This window comes from Uranotaenia lowii, chromosome 2, assembly GCF_029784155.1.
Source record: "Uranotaenia lowii strain MFRU-FL chromosome 2, ASM2978415v1, whole genome shotgun sequence".
Taxonomy (NCBI): domain Eukaryota; kingdom Metazoa; phylum Arthropoda; class Insecta; order Diptera; family Culicidae; genus Uranotaenia; species Uranotaenia lowii.
Window position 1 is genome coordinate 262,154,068 of NC_073692.1, and position 24,725 is coordinate 262,178,792.

The 24,725-nt window shown below is 37.7% G+C and overlaps 1 protein-coding gene across 1 annotated transcript in view; it reads right to left on the reverse strand.

Annotated features, from left to right (window-relative positions):
• Positions 1–24,725, reverse strand: part of LOC129742580 (optomotor-blind protein-like) — a 216,777-nt gene that overhangs the window by 96,134 nt on the left and 95,918 nt on the right. The window lies entirely within an intron of this gene.

The window sequence follows — 24,725 nt, forward strand, 5'->3', positions numbered from 1 at the left end:
TTTTCCAAAAATCGGTATTCGGTACATACCGATTCTTGGTCGAAAATTTCGTCAAAAATCGGTATAAATACCGGAAAATCTGGTTGTGTGGCATAGCTGATCAAGAGTGAGATCAGCGTGCCTACAGCTACGGGTGGTTGCAAGGGGTACGGGAAAAGTAGGCAAGGGGTACCAAAAGCTTCTCATCGGTGGGGGGTGGAGACGGGGCGCTTTTTGACAGCGAATTGTTCGCCTACCATGCCTACGATTACGATTGCCAGTCACAAGATGGACGATTCCGTGTATTGGTATAAGAAGACACCCGAAGCTGTACACGCCCTGAGTGAGATTGTCAACCAGAGATGCCAGGTGTCCTGAAAAATCCTGATTTTTTTCTCATGTTTTCCTGATTTTTGACCAAACAACCTGGCATCCCTGTTGTCAACACATAAAGGTAAGCGAGAGCATTCATATTCGCTGATGGAGAAAACTCCCTTTTACGGAAAAATCTATTGCGCGTGTAAAGTATAAATGTGGAAGAAAACACAGTTTTTTCTTGGTACTTTTACGAGAACTGACGCTGCCTCTGAGTTTTGCAGGATTTGTCCTGATTTTCGAGAAGCGACCTTTCTCATTTTTCAAAAACTCTGGAATTTTCTTGATTTTTGAAAATTTGTCTTGTCCGAAATTTCAAAAAAAAAAAGTTTTTAAATTTATTTGTAGTTGAATGATGAGAACATCGAATGAATCTGTTATAAACCAGTTAAACGTCTTAAGCCGATGGTAATCTTCGGTTCGGTTGATATTTAAACGGTGTTTTTCGATATAAACTGCAAACCAGCCAAGAAGATGAACTCTTCGTTTGCATCAATCATGGCGTCTTTAGAGTTGCAGTTTATTTCCACCAATCTACTGGTGTCTTGAAAAATCCTGATTTTGTTTTCTTCGCAGTGTCCTGATTTTTTGATGAAACCATCAGTTCTGCTTCGAACGCCACATTTAACAGCTATTTTTGCAAGACATAAAATCTAAATCAGCAGTGGGCATGGTAGCCAAAACTACATTCATCTCAACGAGTACAGAGTTTTTCATTATTTTTCGGTACATATTCTGGCCACACAGATGAAAGATTTTAAAAGTGTAGTTAAGATCAGTACAGACCAACCAAATAGACCAAAAAAGGCATTTTGAAATAGGAAATACAAACCAAATCGATTTTTCGTAGGTGATTTTTTTTAATAAGAGTAAAGATTTGAATGTGGCAACGCTGACAGCGGAAAAGAAATTGTTATTTTTTGTACGTTGTGTGGTGGGAGTCATAAATATTTTTTTCTTCATTTAAACTGGGGAGTATGACTTAAACACTAGAGCGCTCTTGGCTAGAATTCTCTTTCTTCCACTCAGATGCGAGAGCTCTCACACTTGCCGTCCGAGTTACTTTCAGCTCGTTTAATCTGGGAAAACGAGAAGAGCCGAACTGAAAACAGTGTTGTTTTCTCCCGGCTCTTTGTTGTTTGGGAGGAGCCGATCAACCAAAGCGACATTTTCGTTGCAGTCGGGACCGTCAATCAGGAAATTTACGTTAAAGGGTGTCTGCAAAAGCGTTTGCTGTCTTTCCTGAAGAAACATGACTTGTTTGTGTTGTTTTGGATGGATTTGGCATCCTGCCACTGTGGAAAAAAGGCCATGGAGTGATATGCCGCTAACAACATTCAGGTCGTGCACAAGGCTAAGAACCCTCCCAACGTACCATAACTTTACCCAATCGAAAAATATTGGGCGAAAGTTAAGCAGAACCTTGAGAAGACCCAAAAAACTCTTAGCAGCAAGAAGCAGTTCAAAGCAAGCTGGCGTTCTGCGGCGAAGAAAGTGGATAGGTTGACGGTACAAAATCTGATGGCAGGCGTCAAACGAAAGGCTTGGCAATTTGGACTATGTCGACTGGAATCTTAACTGAGTATTTTTCCGTCTTGTATGCATATTGAACTTCAAAAAGAAAGATATTTTTTTTACAAACAAATAATCGACACCCAATTTAGTTTGACCACTTTTGATCCGAATTTCCTTTATTTGCTGAAAACCTTAGCGTAGACCTAGACACTTTGAGATCTGGATCATCGATAACTTTAGAATTCGTCATTAACGAATTTCTTCATTGAATTTTTCGTCTAGATTGACGATCATTCATTGAATTTCTCGTCCAAATTGACGATCATCAAATAAAACTAACAAATGTGCGTGAAAGTTCGTAATTTCACGATTTTAAAATCGTGCTTGTAAATATGCACCTATTTGACGAGCAACTTTGAAATTGGACAAAGTATAACTTTTGTTGAAGATCACCTGTCCTTGTTGCTTCGAACAGAATGTTGTTTCTACAAACAACGTCCAGATTATGCCTAGAAACTTAAACCGACCCAATATGCTCCCGTAACTGAGGAAACTTAGATAGAATAACTGAGAAGTTCATAATTTGAATTTTTTTCAAACGATCGATTGGTAGAGAAACTCCTCTTTTTTACTGATGGAAGAGACGCCCTTGAATACATAACACCGACGACAACACGGCACCGTTCCTTTCTTCCCGAATGTCACATCATGGCTCGTCGTCATCGTCGTCGTGTGGAACCGGCTAATATGCGGCGGACAGGTTGAGTTCCCTTCTTGGCGACGACAGTGCGCTGCCCTGGTGGATTGTGGATGATGATGGTACCGCGGCAGTAAATCTCCTTTGCTCTGTGTATGCTTTTGATCTTATTCAAATGAACCAGCAAATAAAAGGCAAAATCAAAGGCAAACGAGTACGGAAAACAAAACAACAAACCGGACAATAGTTAGAGGAGTAGCGGACGAGCGGAGGACAAAAAAACGAAAAAAAAAATCCAGTCGCCGTCGTTGTCGGTGAGACAAAAATTGAATGATTAAATTACGTCTATTTAATTTGCTTATACAAGATCGGTGAGGGGTTGACCTCACCCCCTCAGAAGATCCCCGATGTATGCTCACAGGTGCGGGGAGTACCAATCCAATCCTCCGGCTAGCAAAGATCACGGCATCAATGGAAACGGTCGGAGGCTCCCTTTGTTGACCGTCGCCGTTTTCCTGTTTTTTTTTTTCGTTCCTTTCGGATTTTGCTCCAACAGGACCCCAGGAAGGCACACGGAGATGAGTGAACCTTACCATCAATTCATACAAAGTCTGGGGGCACAGCCGCGCCTATAAACGGCAAACGTTTCCGACCCCGAAGGGGTACTGTTCCTTTGCCTCCGCCGATGCCAGGAGATCATGTAGGACATTATCCCGAACAAAAGACCCCGTCTCCAATTCGTGTAGGACGAACGACGACATCGCCGGCGCACAGGACGTTTCGAGTCGGTTCGGTAAGTGAACAGAGAAAAAAAATAGTTCAATTGTTATGCCCTCAACATGCACTTGGAGTGTCCGACCGAAGCCGATCGCAAGAAGGTTCCCGAGAACAACCTTCCGTGCCGTAGCCGAGAGGATAGCTGTCCCTATACATACGAGTGAGTGGGGGGAAATCGGGAACCCAGCAATTTACGTTTTTCTTCTTAATTAATCGGATAATGCCGAATCGGCGCGGTGGAGCCTCACAGTGATCGCATAAATTTTGCATTCGGCGACGACTGGAGCGCGGACCCTCATCCGTTCGATTCGGGGCACTCTGGCGACAAAGTGAAGGTGTATTAAAATTTTACCAATCCAAGCAGGCGCGGATTTGTTTCATTCTGTATTTGAAGGCTGGCTGAATTTCGTTGCTGGGGAGACGAGCCGAGGGGGTCCCGATGATAGGTAATGAGTGTCGCCATCCTCGTCGACATCGTGAAGTTGGGGTCTTTATTGTCCCGATCTGGCCGGCGTCTTTTCGCCCGAAATCCGAAAGGGTGGCGCTTAGAGGGATTCCTGTGACTGTGGACTGTGTTCGGTTGTAATTGGGGGGTCTTCTTTTACGACTATTTAGCCGGTGCGCTTGCTTCGTGCAGATTCGTGATAATTGGGCACCAATTATGGTGACATTGTTTAAAACGTTATAAAAGATTTACAGGTGGGAACGTAAATCATGAACGAAATCCATAAATGTTTATATCTACCTAATCAATTTATGGCGTATTTATGGCGATGAGTGGGAAACTTACCTGTAAAGAAAGGGAGAAAAAGTTTTATTGATTAAATGAAATGTCAATTTTTGGATTGTACATTTTAATTCATGGAATAAAATCGTGTTTGTATGAGTATCAAATTAGTAGGCCATTACGTGATACATTGGTCTCTGGAAATTTTCTTGAAATGAAACAAGTTTCAGTTAATAATTATATGAATTGCGAAACAAATGTTTTGAAACGAACAGGAAATGAAAGGTTCCGGTGATTTACATTTGAAATTCCGTGGATAAATTTGCCAACGGTGCACAGTGCAGTGACCAGTGGACAAAAGTCAAAAATATTACTTTTTTAAACCTTAAATTCAACTTTACCAATCGATTGGAAAAGGTTGTAGTTTCATGAACGAACATGCTTTTGACATAATTTTACTTCCTACACCCACAAGATTGGTTCAAAGTTGAATAAGGCACGAACAAAATTTTTTTTTTCGAAAACTTAAACTTTTTTTTGAATCTTTTGTTCACCGTTGACAAATTTTAGGGCTTGTGATATAGCTCAGTTGGCAAGTCAGTTGCCTCCTGAGCCGATGTCCGTGAGTTTAACGACTATAATCTAAACATAAAAAAGTTGACAAATTTAGCGGTAATTCAAAATTCTACAAGTTGAAGATTTAAAGTCAATATGTGTCGGGTGCGGAGTATTTTTTGGGCGAGAAAAATTCGTGTTTGGCCCTTGCAGCTACCTCTGTATTTACCATTATTTTTGTAAGTTAAAAATTGCTAAACTACTGCTAGTCAGAACAAAATTGTGTCACAAGACGTCACTACCATTTGATATTCTAATGCCAGGGAATATTATCCTGATCACCCACTCTGCATGCAGAATTGCGTTGTTTTTTGCGCTTACAGAGATATAAGCAATTTTCGGAAGGTCAGGAATAACAATTTTTCGAAAAAGGACCATTGTGGTAAACCGAAAACCGAAATCAAAATATTTGTTCTTCTTGAACTAATCAGTACTATGTTTTAAAAAACATTTTGAATAAAAAAAGATTTTTTTATATGGTTGTGAACTTGAAATCTCGTTAAAAAAGTTACATAAAGCTTTACGATTTGGTTTTGAAATGCATACATAGGTCAAATTCCGGTTTTCTGTTTGTTTTTTTTTATCAGTAATAAACAAAATCGATCATGATAGCAAATATTTGAAAATACAAGGGATCTTTCGTAAGAAATATTGAAAATCTCAAAATTTGGGATTTATGAGACATGGATTTTAAAAGTAAAAAAATCAAGACTGAGCTAAAAACATAAAAACGCATTTTTTTGGACGCACTTTCAATTATTGAACATTGAAATGTTTATTTTACGACTACGAAACTTTTTACGACTTTTCTCCATAGGCTCTATGGGATCACCGCACTGTGCGATGCATGGAAATTTACACTTCGTGCATTAAATGGAAATCTGCAAAATTTCAAGCAAAACGTTCTTCTCTGAACTCAAAATTTTAAATTCTTAATCAAATTTCTAAGAAAAACTAAAGTGAATCAAGTGTAACAACCTCCAATCAGAACTAAGGCCGAAACATGAAAATCTTATCCCAGATCAACAATTTTAGTAAAGATGTTTTTTTGGAAAATTTCCTCACTCGTTGATAGATATTTAAAGACTGTAGGGGAACTGGGGGTATAATGCCCAGTGTGGGCAAAACGCCCCACTGCGATATATAGCTAGAAATACATTTATTTTAAGAATTCTGTACGTCATTCCCTTTTAATTAACAGTAGAAACCTTTTGTACAAAAAATTAGCATCAAATATGCTATGAATTTCTGCAAAAATCCAAAAATATTTTTCAAGTCATATTCCTTGCAATTGTTGCCTTGGCTTTCGTAAGGAATTACTTCATCTATCGGCAAAAAAAGTTACCTGACATTTGTTACAATGATGAACGTTGGTCTTGAAAAACATCACAAAACGAAAAAATTTCTTATTCAATTTTTTTTCTGTTATTTTGAACGATTTTTATTAAACATGTCTAGGAAGGGCAAAACGCGCCATGTCCGTTTATCTTTAAGGGGGGGGTAGGGTCTAACGGGTATAAAAAAGTCACCATTTTCACGATTTTTTTCTAGAGCTATCGTTCAAACAAATGTATTCAATTTTTTTGCATTACACAAAGCATTGTTAAAAGAACATTTAGTAATTTTTTCGTAGAAAAATATTGAAAAATGAGCCGGTGACGGAGCACTTTCGAGGATGCCTTTTAGAAAACAGGATTTGCGGTGGACACTGTATCTCAGCACAGAATTATCTGAGGTCAAAAAATCAAAGCAACATATTTTTAATAGATGTTTTTCTGGACCCCAACGTTTTTATTTAACTTAAAAAATTTTTTATGAAATTTTTGTGGCTGTTTGAAGTCAAAACTACGATTTTTCACGAAAAAATCCGCCATTTTTCACCTGTAAAATCTCCCCAAAGTAAAAAAAAACAAAAAAGAAAAACGTTGGGGTCTGGTATTGTATATGTAGAAAATATGTTCCAAATTTGAAAAGAATCGGATAAGTAGTTTTCAAATGACGATGTCCACGGACTTTAAAAAAGTGCTTTCGAGAAAAACGCGTTTGAAGTTTCTGCCCTTGCTTTCTTGCAGTATTAGATAGGAGGAGATAAAGGCCTATAATTTCTACAGTTTTGCTCCAATTGACTTGAAAATTTGACACAACATTTTAGAAATGCTTTACAATAAGAAAATAAAAAAATAAAAAAATCGATTTTTTGAAAGTGTTAGACCCTACCCCCCCCTTAAGCATGTTTCATATTGGTTTAAATTTATATGCAGTTTCATCACAATAATCTTTAAGATATTTTGATGTTGTATTGGAAAACATAACTTGAATATAAACGAATATATTCAAAATTCCTAAATTTAATATAGATTTAATTAACTATTCACAAAAATTCCAATATGTCTGGCAGCAATGCGCGTAGCAATACATTTTTCCATCTGTGAAGTAGGATATAAGTGTTTCTACCTGGAAAACACTTTTGGAGGCACTTGAATCAATAAACACTTATTAAACGTTAAACGGCGCGATTGGGTACACACATATGCGCATTATGCCCCTACTGAATCTAAAATCCAATTTTCAACCTACTCTTCAAACTTCATTAATATAGTGGCCTTTTTTGACCTTCCAGTTTTTCTAACTATCAGATTTAGACAAAAAATTAACCAAACTTCCAAACACAATCGAAAATCAAAGTTAATCTTTTCAAATGTTCTCTAAAACAAGGCTTTCTTCTTAACGTGGGCATTATGCCCCCTCTTCCCCTACTCGAAAAAAGACTAACAAAAGTTATACACAAAAGAAGTTGGTGCATGAATTTTGGATAGATTCCTTAATCCTTGTTTTCAATAAAATAAGACTCACTTAGGTTGCCTGATTGACTCACTAAGGTTGGCTGATTTTGCCCGAATGTTTTTACTTAATTTGCAAAATCGAAGAAAAGTTAGATTTTGGAGATAACAATAATGTATTTTTCGTCCAAAACATTTTTTTAACAAAATTTATCTAAATAAACTGGTTGATGTGTTTCGATGTTAGGTTTTAAAATAAAATCGTTTTAAAAAGTTCCATAATGGTGATCTAGAATTGAAATATCAGAGTTTCATCATTCGGAATTTTCATTCACTCTAGTTAATTAACGAGTAAATAATTTATGAAAAAATTCATATAGAAAAACAAAGATTTGAAATTCTAATAAAAGATTTCTTGATTCTGTCTGTTCTGTTCATAATTGTTGGGAATTTTTGTTTGGAATTTAGATTTATAAATCGATTTCAAATAAGGAATTCAAATTTTTCAATTCAGGTTCAGAATTCAGAATTCAGATTCGGAATAAAAATTTAAAATTACTCAAAACAAAACACAAAACAGGTGAAAACCACTATTGTAAAGTTATATCTGAACTCAAATTTTAACTTAAGATCTCTCATTTATTTTTTAAAGCTTCATAAAAACTGGACACTTTCATTTTCGAAAGAAACGATGTTTAAAGAATAACTAATGATATAAAAAAACATAAACCCGAATAATGAAATACTCTTAGTACCACTTTTTTACTATTCTTTAGGTATGCATGGGAAAATTGAATATTTTGTACTGAAAAATCAAAATCATTTTTGTTTCTTCTGTGCAACCGAGCCTGCTAATGGTTTTTGTACCAAAAAGTTGTACGCTAAAAATTAAATGTCACGTAATCATGTTTTCGACCAGTAAAATTACAGTAAATGTCCTGCTCCTTTTTGTTAAAGGACATTTGCGTAATTTTACAGGAAATAATTTTGGCTGTGTAAATTCAATTGACATCCCTGCCGGGTTCTTTGCGAGGTATTGCATGAAAGTCATGCAATACTTCGAAGTTATTTTTTTTTAATTTACAAATTCACAATTGGTACTAGTTAAGACTACAAAACTGTTCCAATTTTTATTTCAAAATTGAATTGGAAAAATTCAAAATTGGAAAAATTTCTAAAGCATTAACAATTCGAAGTTTAAGTCTGAAGTTCATTTTGTTTTCAGGTTGCTATAACTTTCTTCCATCATAATATTTGTTCAAACTTGAAAATTGTTAACTTGAAAAAGTGAAATTATCAAGTACCAAGTACCCATGCAACCAGAATTCCCTTAAAAAAGGTGCACAGAATCTTAATCAGCTCTGGTTTCTGTCTGAGAGAATGCTAATCAGCCCAAGCTTAAGTTCTTATGTAGACTTCAAAGTTAATTTCAGTGGCTGAAGAGAATGCTTTTAAGCCTCTAAGGGAATATTTTGAACCTTCTACGCGCTGTAGAAAAAATCCTGTTGACAGATCGCTCTGACAACCAGATGACAGATTGCTAGATTGCTGGTCTGTCACGGTCTATCTCACTAATTTCAAACTTTCGATAACAAAAGTTATTTACGATTTGAGAAACTCCCGACCAGCAATAGTTCATTACCACTGTCATCATAAGTATTTGAACCGACCTTATTAAACAAGTTTCTTTAAAAGAGCTAAGAAGTTCTGTTATCGATATTTAAACCTTTCAAAAGGCGATGAAAGTTCCTGAGTAACTTACTTTGATTTATCGGCCTAGCGGTGAAAAGTGATGTCCTTTTTAGTAGGGACATCTAAAGATTATGAAATTTTTATATAGATGGATAGAAGGTTAGAAGAAATGAAAGATGGTGAAAATGAGCGGGTAGAATTTGTCTAGAACAGTGGTTTTCACAGTGGTCCCTACCGCCCCCTTGGGGGCGTTGAGGGCTTCCAGAGGGGCGGTGAGCTCAACTTTGAAATTTGGGGGGCGTTCAAGAGCCTCAAAGGGGCGGTGGGATGAGGTCACATTAACAATTCTCATTAATCACAACGAGCAACAAATTCTTTACAGAACTAAACATCAAATTACAGAAAGGTTATAGATAAAAACGTCAATAATGTCACAGAGCTGCAAAGCAAGTTTTTGTTTTTGTTTTTCGAACATTAACAGTTCTTTTTTATTGTCACGTACTTTGTGACGATCTATGTGGTGATCAAATTTTGTTAGTTTATTTTTGATTATTCATACTATAAAAAAATTAATTTTGGATGGCTATGCTTGAAAATTTTTAAAATGTGTTTTATAAAAAAAAAATGTTGATAACCTAGTTTCAGAGATTCAGCGCATTACCATCATTAAATTCTTCATTTTTGAGAAGCTTGAAGAGTTATCATTACAACTTTTCTTACATCATTCAGGAAAGTTTTTGAGTATTTGAATTAAATATTTTAACCCATTCAACAACTTTGTTAAAATATACAAAACGTTTTGACTTATGCTTTTCAAAGATTCAATTTTGTTTAAATCTTCTTAAATAGAGAAAAAAAAGAAAGGAGAAAATTGCATACTAGTGCAGTTTGAGATGTATTGGTAAAAAGAAAACTTTTATAGCTTTTTTCTCTGAAGTCAAAGTGACTCACGGTCTGGGGAAAAGTTGATTATTGAATTACAACCTTTTGTGCTGCTCTATAGCTTCGCCAAAAATGTATAGAATTTTCTGAGGCGAATATTTACCTATTTTCAAAAGTTTTCTCGAAAATAAGAGCTGACAGAAAAAAACGAACTGCGTTTATGGAATCAGCGCACCCAAATTTGTCATCAACAGCTCTTAAATTATTTTCACCTCAGACAAATGTGAATTGCGTTGTGTTATTTTCAAGTTCAAGTATTTGTCCTGGAAATTTAAATTATTTTGTAATTAATGAAGGCAATATAAATTTTAAAAACTTGTCTTACAACAACAAAATACCAATAGCTCATGATTTTTCAACGATCCGAACCTTAATTTTGCTTTTGAAAATAAAAAAAAACGTTCAGGGGGGCGTTGAGTTCAAAAATTTTTAAAAAGGGGGCGGTGAGTGAAAAAAGTTTGAAAATCACTGGTCTAGAAGCATTACCATCACATACCAAATTTTTGTTCCTCACGAGCCTACTACCATGAAGTGGTAGATACAGATAGAGTTGCATCTACCACCACACATTAGTAGGCTTAGCGTGGTCCGCCCCACAAGCGAGAACTTGTAGTGCGGACGAACAAAAAGATGATATGTGATCGCTCAGATAAGCTCCCTTTAACTCAGAAACGCATCTATCGATGTTTAAGTCTTCTCAGTTTGTTATCTTCGCATTCGTTACTACGCATTCGTTACAGAATCCTGAGTAACTTTAACGTAACATGAGTCACCTGAAGCTTCCGTAAAACATTTGTTCATCCAAATGGAGTTCCATCTTTAAGTAAGAACGAGACTTTTGGATGCTTGGGTAACCATTTATTATTATCTGAAATTTTTACTTCACACGATTACGCATCTTTGAATTGGTTTCTGACTAGAATTCATAACCTTGGATATGCTTTTAAGACGATTGAAAATATTTTGTAACAGTCTCAATATTGTTTTAGTTTTTAAATTCGAGCGTTAAAGAATATTTTCAAGATATTCAGTAATGTCTTCAAAATTTGTAAATGTCTAAAATTCAATTTTTTGTATTATATTAAGTTGTAAAACTTTGTATAAAACTTTGTTTCTTACACCTTTAGCAATAATTTCATATTTGAGCCCCAGAATCCTAATCCTGGTGATCTTTTGTTTAGCTTAATAATAAGAGGCTCCTAAAATGATGCATATTTTCAGCATCAGATGAGACTGAAATCTCGCCCCAAAAACATAAACCGAATTCCTGAAATAGAAAAACACAGCACCACCTGCCGGTGACATGTTCATGTCATAACGCGCGCTGCGCTGCACTGCTTTGAAAATTAATTGGCCCCAAGATGGCTGATAAGAAAACCGTTCATCATCACTTAAAATAGTAACGCGCGCGCAAAAAAAAACCCGAGCAACTCGGGTAAATCAGATTAAATTTGGCAGGCTCACTGACTAGCAACAACTAAGTAGGCAGAGTGAAGTTGGAAAACTCATTTCTATTTGTGACCCCCCGAATTTCGGAGGTACCGTTTGACAGTTCGAACCACCTGGTGTGGCCTAGCCTAGCCTAGCCTATCCTACTAGACCAACAACAACCAGGAGATTCAAGCGTGAGAGATAAGCTAATAAAATTAATCTAATTGTTTTATTATGGAAATGGTGCCGATAATTGGCCGCGGGGTGCTAATTATTCGCTCTCTTTTCGCACGAAAATATAAAACCGAGATGAAGCTGAAAGCAAGCAAGGAAGCAAAAAAAAACCTAACCAAATAAAAAGTTTCGTCGTTTTTTGATGGATTAGTCACCGATAAGCACTGGCACCACCGGCAGCCGGCTGTTTTCTAAAATAACGAATCGAAAACTGAACCCCAGTCCAGTCGACTCCCAAGTGTTGCGATCGCCAGAAGATCTCCACAAGTACCGCGTGAGTCGAAGCTCCACCAAGTTCCGAGAAGTTTTTTGATGGCCATTTCCGTCAGTTTGGTATTTGGTTTGGGTTTTTTTACGATTTGGCCATCATGTGTGCAGCGTGTTAACACGAAAAATCTTTCCACCACTATATGTAGGTAGCCGCTGATCGGAACTTTGCTGCTACTGTTTGCTAGCAGGTTTGATACATTTTTTTGTGATTTTTTTTACTCTTTTTGCTTCTTCTGTTTTGGCTGCCCTTCATCATTCATCAGTCACTAATCAGAATCAAATGAGTTTTGCAGAGTGCTATCTCTGAATCGGTGGTGATCGTATTGTAACAGTGGGAGTTGGGTCTAAATAATTTTTCCTCCTACTTTTGATTAATAAAAACCTGATAAATTTTATTTTACCAAGTAGTTTAGAAATCTAGGTATAATAATTTTTTTTATAAAATTAACCCAATCACGAAGTACGCGCATTCACCTTCCTTATTAAGTTGCCTCCTGAGATGTGCTTGAGTTCGAGCCCAAGAGTAAATATCGTACAGTTACAGTACAATACAGTTGTACCGGAAAAGTTTTTCAATAACTGTTCGTCAACTGCAACGTTTAGATAAATAAGAGAATGGCACAAAGGTGATAAAATGACTAAAATCGAAACAAAAAAGGCAAAATGGTTCTTTTCTTAACTTCATGACAAAATTGGAATGATTTGAAATAAAATTTTTAAGATTTAGATCAGAATATAAAACCCTTTAAAAAATATTTGAATAGAATCCATTGATAATTAGTTTGCTCATTGATGTGTCCTAGCCGGGATTTTTCGACCGAGAATTCGAATAAAAAGGAAGCGGGTATTCCCGAATCCCGGGATTGGGAAGAATGACAGCTTGCTGTTAAATTCCTTGAAAAAAAACCTAATCCCGGGAAATGTTATAAAATTCCGGGAATTCCCGAAGCTAAATAACTAATAATTTACACGAACTTCATAGATTATATTAAGCAGGGGAAATCTACTTTGATGGCTTGGACTTAAACATTTTGTTCTCTTAACACTAGTTAATACATTGAATTTGTTGAAAAGTGTTTTTTCGTTCGAAAACTTAGTATATAGTCAAGTTGTATCTCATTGGTCTTAGGCATAAGTGCGCATACAAATAAAAAAAATTTAGTATAAAAGTGAAAAACGACAAAGAATCTATGGAGCCATTCAATCCCAATAAATAATCCGAATGTTCTTTTTTGCAATACTCATCAATTAAAACTTACGTTTCGCAAACTGTTGACATTAAATAGTGTGTGAATGGATTAAATCGACACCGCGTCATTCGTCACAAGCGTGTACGCGGTCAGTCAGTCAGTCGGCAAGCGAGCGAGTTGAGTAGCGTGTTTGGTTCCCTCGGTAGTTCGTGATAAGTCGACTATCTGGTGCTGCTTCCGAGGTTCGGAGCTCCGGACCGGTCTGCACATTTGACGACCGTGACCGGACTTTTCTTGTAAACCTCATAAATCGAGAAATTATATAAAAAAAAAAGTTCAACCGAAAAAGGTAAACAAACGCGACTAACAATTCACGTTTAATTAATTTTCATCAAACTTGGTTAAAAATCAAACAGTTCATTAATAACCCGTTTGAGAAACAAAACTGATAAATGAGTAAGTAATGTGAAATGTATATTGTGACAAGTATAAATAAAGGAAAAAGAAAAATATAGTGTCGTTTATTTTTTTTTTTTTTTTATTTGGATGGATTTTAACTTCTAAAAGTCATAGTGTCGTTTATGATAAATTACTATTGTTTAAAAAAAAAACTGGGTAATGAAATAACGCCGAAACAAAAATCGATTAAACAAATTGATTGAGCTGAAATAAGAATGGAAATGATATATTAAGCGAGTCGTGTGGATAGCTCGATGATTTCACAAATTCAAGCGAGTTGAGAGGACAGCTTGAAATCGAAAGGCGAGTTGAGAGGACAGCCAGAAAGTATCGTTAGAAATTTCAAGCGAGTTGAGAGGACAGCTTGAAATCGAAAGGCGAGTTGAGAGGGCAGCCTGAAAGTATAAATAGAATTTTCAAGCGAGTTGAGAGAACAGCTTTAAATTGAAAGGCGAGTTGAGAGGAGAGCCTGAACATATCGATAGAAATTTCAAGCAAATTGAGAGCACAGCTTAAAATTGAATGGCGAGTTGAGTGCTTGGAAATATCGATAGAAATTTTAAGCGAGATGAGAGGCAGCCTGAAAGTGTAAATAGAATTTTTAAGCGAATTGAGAAGACAGCTTGAAATCGAAAGGCTAGTTGAGAGGACAGCCTGAAAATATCGATGGAATTTTCAAGCTAGTTGAGAGAACAGCTTGAAATCGAAAGGCGAGTTGAGAGGACAGCCAGAAAGTATCGACAGAAATTTCAAGCGAGTTGAGAGAACAGCTTGTAATCGAAAGACGAGTTGAGAGGACAGCCTGAAAGTATAAATAGAATTTTCAAGCAAGTTGAGAAGACTGCTTAATCGAAATCGAATAATCGAAATGAGTTTGGCGAGTCTACAGAACGGCAACAAAAAATTTGCATTTAATTTAAAGTTTAAAAAAAAAATAAAAAAAAAGTCAGAACAAAGATTGTCAGACTTCCAAATCTTCATTATTTTCAGATTTATTCACTTTATTTATGTTATCAAGCAACTTGAATTGAATTTTTGAAAATTTATGATTATTGACTCCACAAACAATTTTTTGCACAAATTTAATCAAAATTCACCATACCTTTTTTTGGAATAATAGAGAGTCGCAAGTGAGAGAGAACGTCAATTTGCTATTGTGCTAGAATCGACAAAGAGTGAATTCATACTCACTAATTTTGAAATACTCAGAGCCCGGTTCCATTTTACTCAGACATCGCCTTTTGTATGGCGCACCCGTCACTTGATCTAAAATGACTCAGTTTTTCCGAGTAACGGCTACTCAGACGACTCGAAAATTGGCACTCAGCGATTTCGAGTGCTTGTAGGCGACAACTGAGTAAATTTGTATCAGTTTGTGCGAGGCAGTCGACTTTGTTTGTTTTCGACAACTAAGAACTTGGAAATTTATATGGTAAATGTACATTTTTAACGGTAATCTAATAATAATAACGTGATTTTGATTTTTTTTACAGGGAATTGCGACGATTTCTTTACGAATCCGAGGTGCATCATAAAACATCCATCGGTGGAAAAATGAAATGGTTCATCAACATTACGATTTTTTTATGAATAAAGAATAATGTGGAATATTTCGACTTGTTTTTAATTGAATCAACAAATCCATCATTCTTTCCAAAAATTTTACAGCTTTTTACTTTTCCAGCATTAAAAATCAGGTCAAAAATTGCTCCGAAATCATTCACGCATTCTGAGTAACCTCGACTCAGAAGTCGCGAAAAGGGCAGTTAGTCAGATCTGAGAAAAGGCCGTTTAGTCAGAACTGAGTAAGTGCGGTTTTGGCGACAACTGAGTAACCGTCACTCTGAACTGAGTAGCTGAAAGTTAGCGAGTAGTGTTCACTAGAATTGTTGCCAGTTGAACAGATAGGAAATCATTAGGGAAGCGTTGCCAATATGACGGATGGATAATCCAATATATCAATCACTATTGTACCCTGAAATTCGAAGTGTGTATCGCAGTAGGCGGAGCTGGTGGTCAATAAACGCTCGGAGGCCAGCAGCTACCTCAGGCTGATATGGCGCTACCTCACACGGCAGCCGGGTTCTCGAAAGAACTGCTGTTCGACGGTCGAGCGGAAATCTTCGGAGCCTGGAAGAGGAGCCTTGAGATACGTCTGACCAGGCTAAAGCTCTCCTACATCCTGCTCCGAGAATATTGAGGAGAAAGCCACTAGAGCAGTAAAGTTCCAGAAGCGGATGGAACGGGAGGTCGCTGCAATGGACGAGCTAGGGATGGTCATCTACAACGACAAAATTGTTGGGGTCAATTCCAGTGAACAATTGAAGATTGGATTTCGTGCAATGTTTTGCAGCCACAGTTATCCGTACAAAAGTTGCTGGAAAGCGGTCAGCGTGTAGAACTCCGACAGATAAGGCTTGGGCCTGCTAAAAAGTATAAAGCTAGCTTTTTACTCTTACACAGATTTCCAGAAGAATATCAGCTATTCTGAGTGAAGGCTATTGCTTTCTCTGTTTAACGCATGGAAATTTGTATTCTGGGCTAGCGAGAGCGTCCATTCCCAATTTTACACTGATTTGACAGGTCGCGCAAATGTACGAGTTCTCACAAATGTCGCAGCCGTGAGTGCGCAGTAGACTGAGTCGATTTGTGGTCATTTTTTAATTTGTCAAACCCTGGGGTCTAAAATGCTTTGCCTTTGTTCGAAATTTATCCAAGATTTATTGCAGGATTTTCAAGTAACGTTTACATGAGTAAATTTTACCTTTAAAGTTTGTATGGGAAAATTGAATATTTTGTAAAGGAAAATCAACATCATTCGTGTATCTTCTGTGGAACTGAGCCTGCTAATGGGCTTTGTGCCAATTTATAAATTCTCTAAAAAAAAATTTTCCGCTGAACAACTTTGTCCAAGACCAGAACTTCGAATCTTTTTTGGAAAAAAGTTACTAGGTGTTGAATGGGGGCATGTTAAAATTTACTTTGCGTAACATAAAAATTCTGCAAAAAATCATGGATGCGTTTTGAACCAAAACAAAGCTTTTTAGACCCCAAGGTTTGAGAAATTAAAAAAATGACCCCAAATCGACTCAGTCTACTGCGCACTCATGACTGCGACATTTGTGAGAACTCCCAGGGTTTGAGGAATTCAAAAATGACCCCAAATCCACTCAGACTAGTGCGCTGCGTATAATATGAACCATTTTTGGAGCCTAAAATATGATTTAAATACGTTGAAGGAGAAACTGATATTTGAGGCTTCTCGAAGCGTGTTGATTTTTCATAAAATTTATATAAAAACTATGACCTGTAAACTGCTCATCCCCCGAATTATGACCACCTAGGAGCCCGACATGGGCTCAAAGTGAAATCACGCAGCTGCTGCCCGCGCGAACTGCCCTGGAAAAACAAAGTCTATCTCATGTTTAATGATCACATCATGATTAATTTCCGTCTTCTCCCCGGCGATCGGCGATGTGGTGTTGTTTTAGACGTTTACAATCGCTGCTGATCCCAGCCAAGGCAGGGTTCAACGTGGAACCGTGGATTTCTCTTTCCCCGAAACTGAAACCAAAGTCAAGAAGGAAAAAAGTAGCAAGCTCGCGCCCGGGGTTCCGTGAACAGGCGAATCCGAATCTGAACCCGAACGGTCCGTCGTCGTTCTGCGGAATGATGAATGGATTAAGCCAAATTCAACCGCCGCGCCGTGTTGCCCGGCTTCTTTCGCTTGGACGAGGAGGACTGGCTCCATATCCTATGGCGCTAAGAGGGGCACCCGCGAACCCAGCAAGCGACGGCGGCGGCAAATCCGTGGCGTCACCGTGGTGATATTCTTCTTCGCCTACTTTGTGTGCTGCACGGGATTTTCTTTAGGGTTTCCTCTTCTCGGGGTCGATTGTTTCTGTTGGGCCTATATTCCCGAACTCGGAAGACAATTCGGACTGTCTCTTTTTCCTAGGGGTTGTCGGTAGTAGGTATAGGTATAACTCCTCGATCAAGATGGGATACGGTTTCAGAAAGGCAGGTCCCCCGTCGATTTTGCCCTGCTGTAAAAACGGGCGCACTGCGGTTGTAAGTCGAAATAAAATCCAAAATAATTGGTATCTAAACATATGTTAATACAAGCTTGTCTTTTGCTCCCCACTTTGTGACTTCGTCACCGCAAAGGTTGTTTTTGGTGGTGGGGTTTCCTCTTTGTCTTGTTTAGCCTGAGCCTTTGAACGAATCCGGAACCGCACGGTGGTAACTACAATATGAGCCACTGACGATGACGATGACGATGGCCCACCACAGCCAAGCCAAAGCCACAACATAACCATCGCATCGAAGGGACGGAGCTGAGATGAAAAAGTTTTTCATTAAATTATTTCGTTGGGTGCCCATTAGGAAGGTAGGTAGGTCCTCCTCTCTAGGAGAGAGAGATTCAGAGGCTGTGTTGGATCTAGTTTAGCAGGGTGTCGCTACTTCCGGTTTGTTTTGTTTAATGTTCATTTAATGGATTACCCAGCGTGATTTTATCTATTAGGGAAGTTGATTAATGTCTTGGAAGAGGACCGATGTGATAATGAAAAACAAAATAGACAAGAGCTTGTTGCATCGTTGGTAACCGGACTGTTCGTTACCATGAAAGACGCTCATAGATTATTAGTTTCAGAGCGAGTTCTATTGTTTCGAACATTCCTCAATTAAACTTGTATCGGAACCGTTCACCTCCAACCTGTGTTTCGCTTTGTTTTGCCTAACGAAACCAACTCGGAGAGAACGGATCAAAGCTGTGGTTAGCTTACGTTGTTTGAAAACTTTCAGAAGTGGAAGAGGATCTAAACTTTTTCAACAGTTCCGTTGCTCGTCACAAACAGTTGGTAGTATAAATTAATTGTATCAACGACCTTGCGGTTTAGGAGAGAAGTTCTCGGTATTTGTTGGGTTTTTTTTTCGTTGTTTTCAAACGTTCGTAGTTGTCGGGTTAGTTAGCAGCACAACAAAACTCGGCCGAAAGTTTCCTCCCATTTACGGGATCGTATCGTAAAAGCGGGAACAAAAAAGTGTGAATGAAGTTAATTAAAGTTCTTTTCCCCGACATCTGGACGTTTCTGGAGGGTTATTTTCCTGTCTCAGTCCCGGAGGCAGAGATTTGGGATTTGTATCCATCCGAAAGTTTTATTAATGAAGTGTTGAAAAATAAATCTAACTTTTACGAGTTACTTCCTGTAGGAGCGACCCTTGGCCGGGAATGGACATTCGGTTTTGGTGTCTTCGGTTAGGATTTTCGGCTACCGGAGTTGGCAAAACACCACCATCTGGTTTTATGAATGGTTAATGAACGGGATTGTTTGCTCTCTCGTAGCCACTCTGGGGGCCACGGGACAAAACTGTGGCAAACGATTGGGTGCTGGAAAAGACAGCTCGCATAGAATGGGATGTTTGTGTTGTGTTTTCACCGGAAATTTGGGCGGAATTCCAGCAGGTGGACTGTTTTATCTGTTCATCTTACTTCGGAACTCGTCCACAATTAAAAATGCCTTGGGTGATGCAGTAAAACATGAGCGTGTTTGCAAAAATTCACACGGGAAATCAGACCTCCCAGAGTTCAGGGTGCTCTGTCTATATGACAGCCAGTTAGTAAATGCGTCGTTCAAATTATGGCGGTCCAAGTAGTCGAACAAAAAAACACACCTCTACCCAACCCCGGTAGATGAAGTCGGTTTATCACTCGAGCAGCGCACACTTCGATGAGTGGCCGACCAGTGACAACCGGAGTCGACTAATCAAGCAACCGGAAATTCGTCTAATCAATTAGACCGGATATCGGTATTTTACGACCTGTTACAAGGCCCACCAAGCGAGCACGAGCGACGCGACACCGACAGTGTTCGACCACCCAATTTGTGACGGCGCGTATAGGCGGCAGCCGAAACCCAACTTGATAACGGGATCGGTGCGGCCCGGCTTCTTCTTCTTCTTCTCCTTCCGTTAAGCGAAAACCAATGGCTCCACTTGTGCGGTTCACTGAAACGCAGTTCAATTTGCAGAATTCAGAAATTAGTGCCGCACGATATTAACTCATTTTACGAGAGACCCACCCGCCCCTACTGTCCTTTTCCCACAGCCACACCCAATCCTTCCAAGCGGATTAATAACAACATTTAGAGCCATGGCGGGGCTCGATTTTGTACTTAATATCTTATCATTTGTTCCATTCTCCACCAACCACATTCCGCGCTTGGTAGATGGGGATGCCTGATCTTCGTCTGCGTCAAGCAGGAGGGTGCACAATCGGATTCTCTCCGGCGGCTGTTGAAAACACTCTCGGACTCCGACTCGGTGGAAGCAACCCGACGAGATGGAGCGTTGAAGCGTGTGCGTGTGCGGTGCATGTTACATCGTAAAAGAGCATGTTGCGGCTTTCTTTGATAGCGCGCGGCGGCCGCTGAGGTTCTGAAAAATTGCCTGCCGATCCAACCCGACTGAGGTGGACTTTTGGTTGCTTGCAATTGCGATGAGAATCCGCGATCGTCGTCGTAAACGAAAGTTTATATCGAGCGCGCACTCGAGTCGGGAGTCGGGACACACACGTAGGGCACTTTGGCTTTATGTTTTCATCCGTTGTGGGCCCTACACAAACTTCACAAAGAATCAAGGTTAAAACCTGGTGGCGGCGTCGGCGAAGTTTGTTTTGTGCGCATCATGAAGAACGGTAGGGGTCGTATGAATGCGAAAAAAGTCAACCTTAAGAGCTGTTCCTATATTTGCTTTCTGTGAGAGAGTGTAAGAGAGTGGGACCCCCCAGTTTATGATGAACAATAAAATCAAGAAAAAAACCAAGCAACCCTGGTCGGTGGAACTGACTGCGAATGAATGAAGGTGAAAACCAAAAAAAAAAAAAAAAATGGCGACACGAGGTAGGACCCAATCCAGTCTGACCGACTAAAGAGGCGCTTGCTGAGATCAAAGTTTTGCGTACCGCCCGGTTGTAATATTTTGCACGCCGCGTTCGGCAACAAACGCGGCCTCGCTTCTATTCAGTTGGTTATCCATTTCATTGCGGGACTGATTGACGCCGAAGAGTTTGTTTGTTATTGAATCACACACAGAGTGTGTTTCCTGCTTGCCTACTGGTGTAGAAGAGAGGGTTGTCAAGAAAGTGGCGAAAAACTGTAACTGTCCATTAAGATTTTTTATCGTAATTTTTTTTTCGATTTTTATCACAATTCCGACAAATTGGACGATTCTAAATCAGGAATTTACAATTCGAAGATCAACTGTTTCCATAAATATACTGATTTTACTAAAATGTTTCAACAGAGTCATGCTCAAAGTTTACAACGATGTCCGAGCAAAAACCATGTGCTCTCCATTTCGAAGTGAATAATGATGCCGGCCACGTCCGTATAGTTAGTGTGGGTTCAAACGATGATCTGTTAAGAAGAATATTTTTATTGTGTTTCATATTTTTGGTTCTGAAACATGAAGAAATTTTCACTTTGTTTGTTTTACCTTTTTTTTTTTTAAATTTAATAAGTATACAAGCATTCTCAACCGTAGACGTTCTCAAGTTTTCTACAGCAGAAAACATTTTTTAGTAAGGAAATCTTAAACACTGAGCAATAATTATACATAGGGGAAGGAACATTACGACCTAGCAGGCCGTGTTATCCATGTACAACATTTTGAGTGAAAAACAAACGTAATCGGCGGAGAAAGGTGTTTTCTACAAATAACAAAAATTTAAAACAAAAAAAAAATGCTTCAATAGCTGCTTCGAAGCTTCAATTTAATAAAATTATATTTAAAGAAACAGAAATTTATATTATACGCAGCGTTCCGGATTGAATTGCGCACTCATGACTACGTCATTTGTGCTAACTTGAACATTTCTTATCTAAATTTATGGCATATCGGCAAATTATAATTCTGATTAGAGAGCAATCAAGACAGGAATGAAAATTGATAGGTGGGAAGGTCAAAGCTAGAGCGCTTTGGGTAGAAGAAATGAATAGATGGTGAAAATGTGAGCTAAGAGCTTTTGTGTTATCGACAGCATTTGACTACTTGTGTGATTCTTTGCCCCGCATCAGCTGGTTGTTTGTAGTAAGTGACGAAGAAGCCACATTGCTACCCACAACCAGCTACGGATGGGTCGAACACAAGAGGTTGCGTCCGACCGAGCTCGGACGTTTTGGACGTTTTTTTTTTTAATTCAATTTTTATTTCAATATAAGTTTTGAATAATTATCTTTGAATTGGAGAAACATGATAAAATTGGTAATGATAATTGATTTTTCTTGAGTAAAATGTGAAAATGTCGCAATTTGACATGACTTTTGAACTAAATTATTTGAAATAGCATCACAGAAAACCATCACAGATTTTTTGGGAAAAATCACAGAAAGTCAGATTTTTTTCATCAAAACACAGATTTCTGCAACCTTGGGTACAACCAAAGATACCGTCATTTCAAGATAAAGAAGTGGGCTTTGCCGCGAACATTAATTCTTCTATACGATGTTTGTCTTTCGCCACCTTAAGAGTTCGAGCAACAAGATTCATGCATCTAGCCATGGTAACCAATGTGTGTCTTGGAAAAACAAATCTGCTTTAAAAGTGTATCTGTTGGAAGTGAGTACTTCAGAGCCATCTACAATGCTTTAAATGGTAAAAATGTATTTTGGTTGACCTTTTGGACGAATTATTAACCATATATTGCCATTCGGAAAAAAATTGATTTGAATTTGAATTAAACCGAAACTCTGCTTTTCTAATTTTACTCTGTTCGAGAAGAAAATCATCAATTGAATGCTCAATTGGGAATCTTTTTGTTCAGAAAAACAAGTATGTTGAAATTGATACCAACAGTACGAATACGAACAACGGTTGCTTTGATAATTTTGCATGTTATTTGACGTTGAAGTTGTTGAATACTCAAACAATTGACTCCCATGGAGGGTGTACAAGCTATTTTAGTCGCCTGTTATGATACCCCTTCTCAGAAGGGAGCAGCACTGAGCGTATAGAAAGAATTTTCGATAAGTTACATGGGTCTGGTACAACCATGCGGGAATTTTTTTTATTTTAGTTTGGATCCATTTTTCTGCCATGATAAAGAATTTGATTCATGTTGATATTCGTTTATGCATTTGAGGGGATCTCTCGGGTTGAATTTTCTACTTGTTTTTTTTTCGGCTGAAGATGACCTGGAATCGAACTCATGACATCCATGGATCAGACATTTTTCAGTAACTCTACTTGTGAACATACTAGGTCGACGTCAAATCTTAAAAAAAAGCCCCATTTGAATAAAATTCCTGGCAACCGGTGCCCTAAATTTGCATTAATTCAGCATCGATCAATGCTAATATGATTTGTCCCAATGCTACTGTACTGCTAAAGCATCAAAATAAGCTTAAGTGATGCCCATTTCTTGCTTAGAAAATAAAGCATTTGTCATTCTGATTTAGAGCTATGTTGCATTTCAAAAGCATTGTGCAAAGCTGATAAAATGCTAGTTAGAATGGTATAACTCTAATAAGATGCAGCACAGCACTCGAAGGGCTGTTATAATACATAATTGCACCTGATGTGCTGATAAAGTGTAATTTAACACTCGAATGCTGGTATAAAGCTATAAAAATTCAAAGTTTTAGTGCTAGTGGTTACTTGGGTAGAGACTATGAAAAAAGGAGGACAAAAAGTAGAAAGCGATTTAAAAATGTTTTAAATAAGCATTTTCTCAGCGCCATACATTAGTCGAAAATTTTCACACATTTGAAAAATTGATTTTCAAACTGTTCTTCTTTTAATTTTCATAGATTATTTAGATGGAGAACTTCTAAGCAACTATTTATAGCTTGAAAAGTTTTGAAGTTTTTTGAAGGTATTTTAAAAATTCTAGCACATAAGCAGGGTTTCAATTATTACTTTTAATTTTTTTTTTTTGAAAAACTTGACACAAATGGACTCAAAATGTTTTGTTCTTATTTTTCAAAAATAAACATAAATCGAATGAAACTTTTTGTGTTGGAGTTTTGCACGCCGAGTTTTGTTCCAATATTTCTGGAAAGCCTGTATTGTGTGGTTGCCTTATACCTTGAAGGATTAAATAGGATGAATACATTTTTTAACCATTGGATACATTTTTTAACAATTTCGAAAGCTGCTCACAATTTTAAATTTTGTAACGTGTGACATATTAGTAGACATACACCGTCTTTGCCGATTTAGGCAGCTCTTTTCCACAGAAAATTTTGTGCAAATACACGAAAAATAATTTTGAAATAGGTTCTTTTCACGTAAATTTTTGATGCATCACGTCGATTCTACGTGTGTCTTGTTGTGACTTCTTTACTTCAACGTAAATAGCGCATGAAATTCATGTAAAGTATAAGTGAATTCGTTTTTTTTGCATTTTTCTTAAGCGTGAAGTTGTAAATTCTGTGGTTTTTCCGGGTATCTGGAGTGGTGACAGTTTAGATCATAGAGGCACTGCCTGGATTGGATGTCCAGCATAATATTGTTCTGAAGTAAGGTAATTATTTTTAAATCAGATATTTTTATTTTTTTATTTTCAATTTTTTTTTTATTTTTACAGAATTTTCCGAATTAACCCGCTGGCAAGAGCACCCGCAATTGTGTTGTTTTTTTTACAGCAAAATAAGTGTAGTAGTTGTGAAGTTTTATTGTTTAGTGAAACAAAATGAAATAAAAATTATTTTTTGTGAAATTATATTTGATTTAACAAAAATTAGGAAGAAAACATTTCAAAACTAATACAAAATAATATCATTTCAAAACTAAACACATTTGAAGTAGTATTCATCATCACATCCCGTTGAACTCACTAAAAATTCACGTAAAATGTAGATGTTTTGCACAAAGCATCAATTCTTATTGGGGCTCATTTAAATATTATTTTCGTAGCATCTACGTTAAAACCTATTGGATAAAAATAATGTAGTTTTTCACGTAGCTACGACGTGCAAATTGTTTTGGGTTTACCGTAACAGGGTTGCCATCAACAAGTTTCATACTGCCTGTAAATGTTA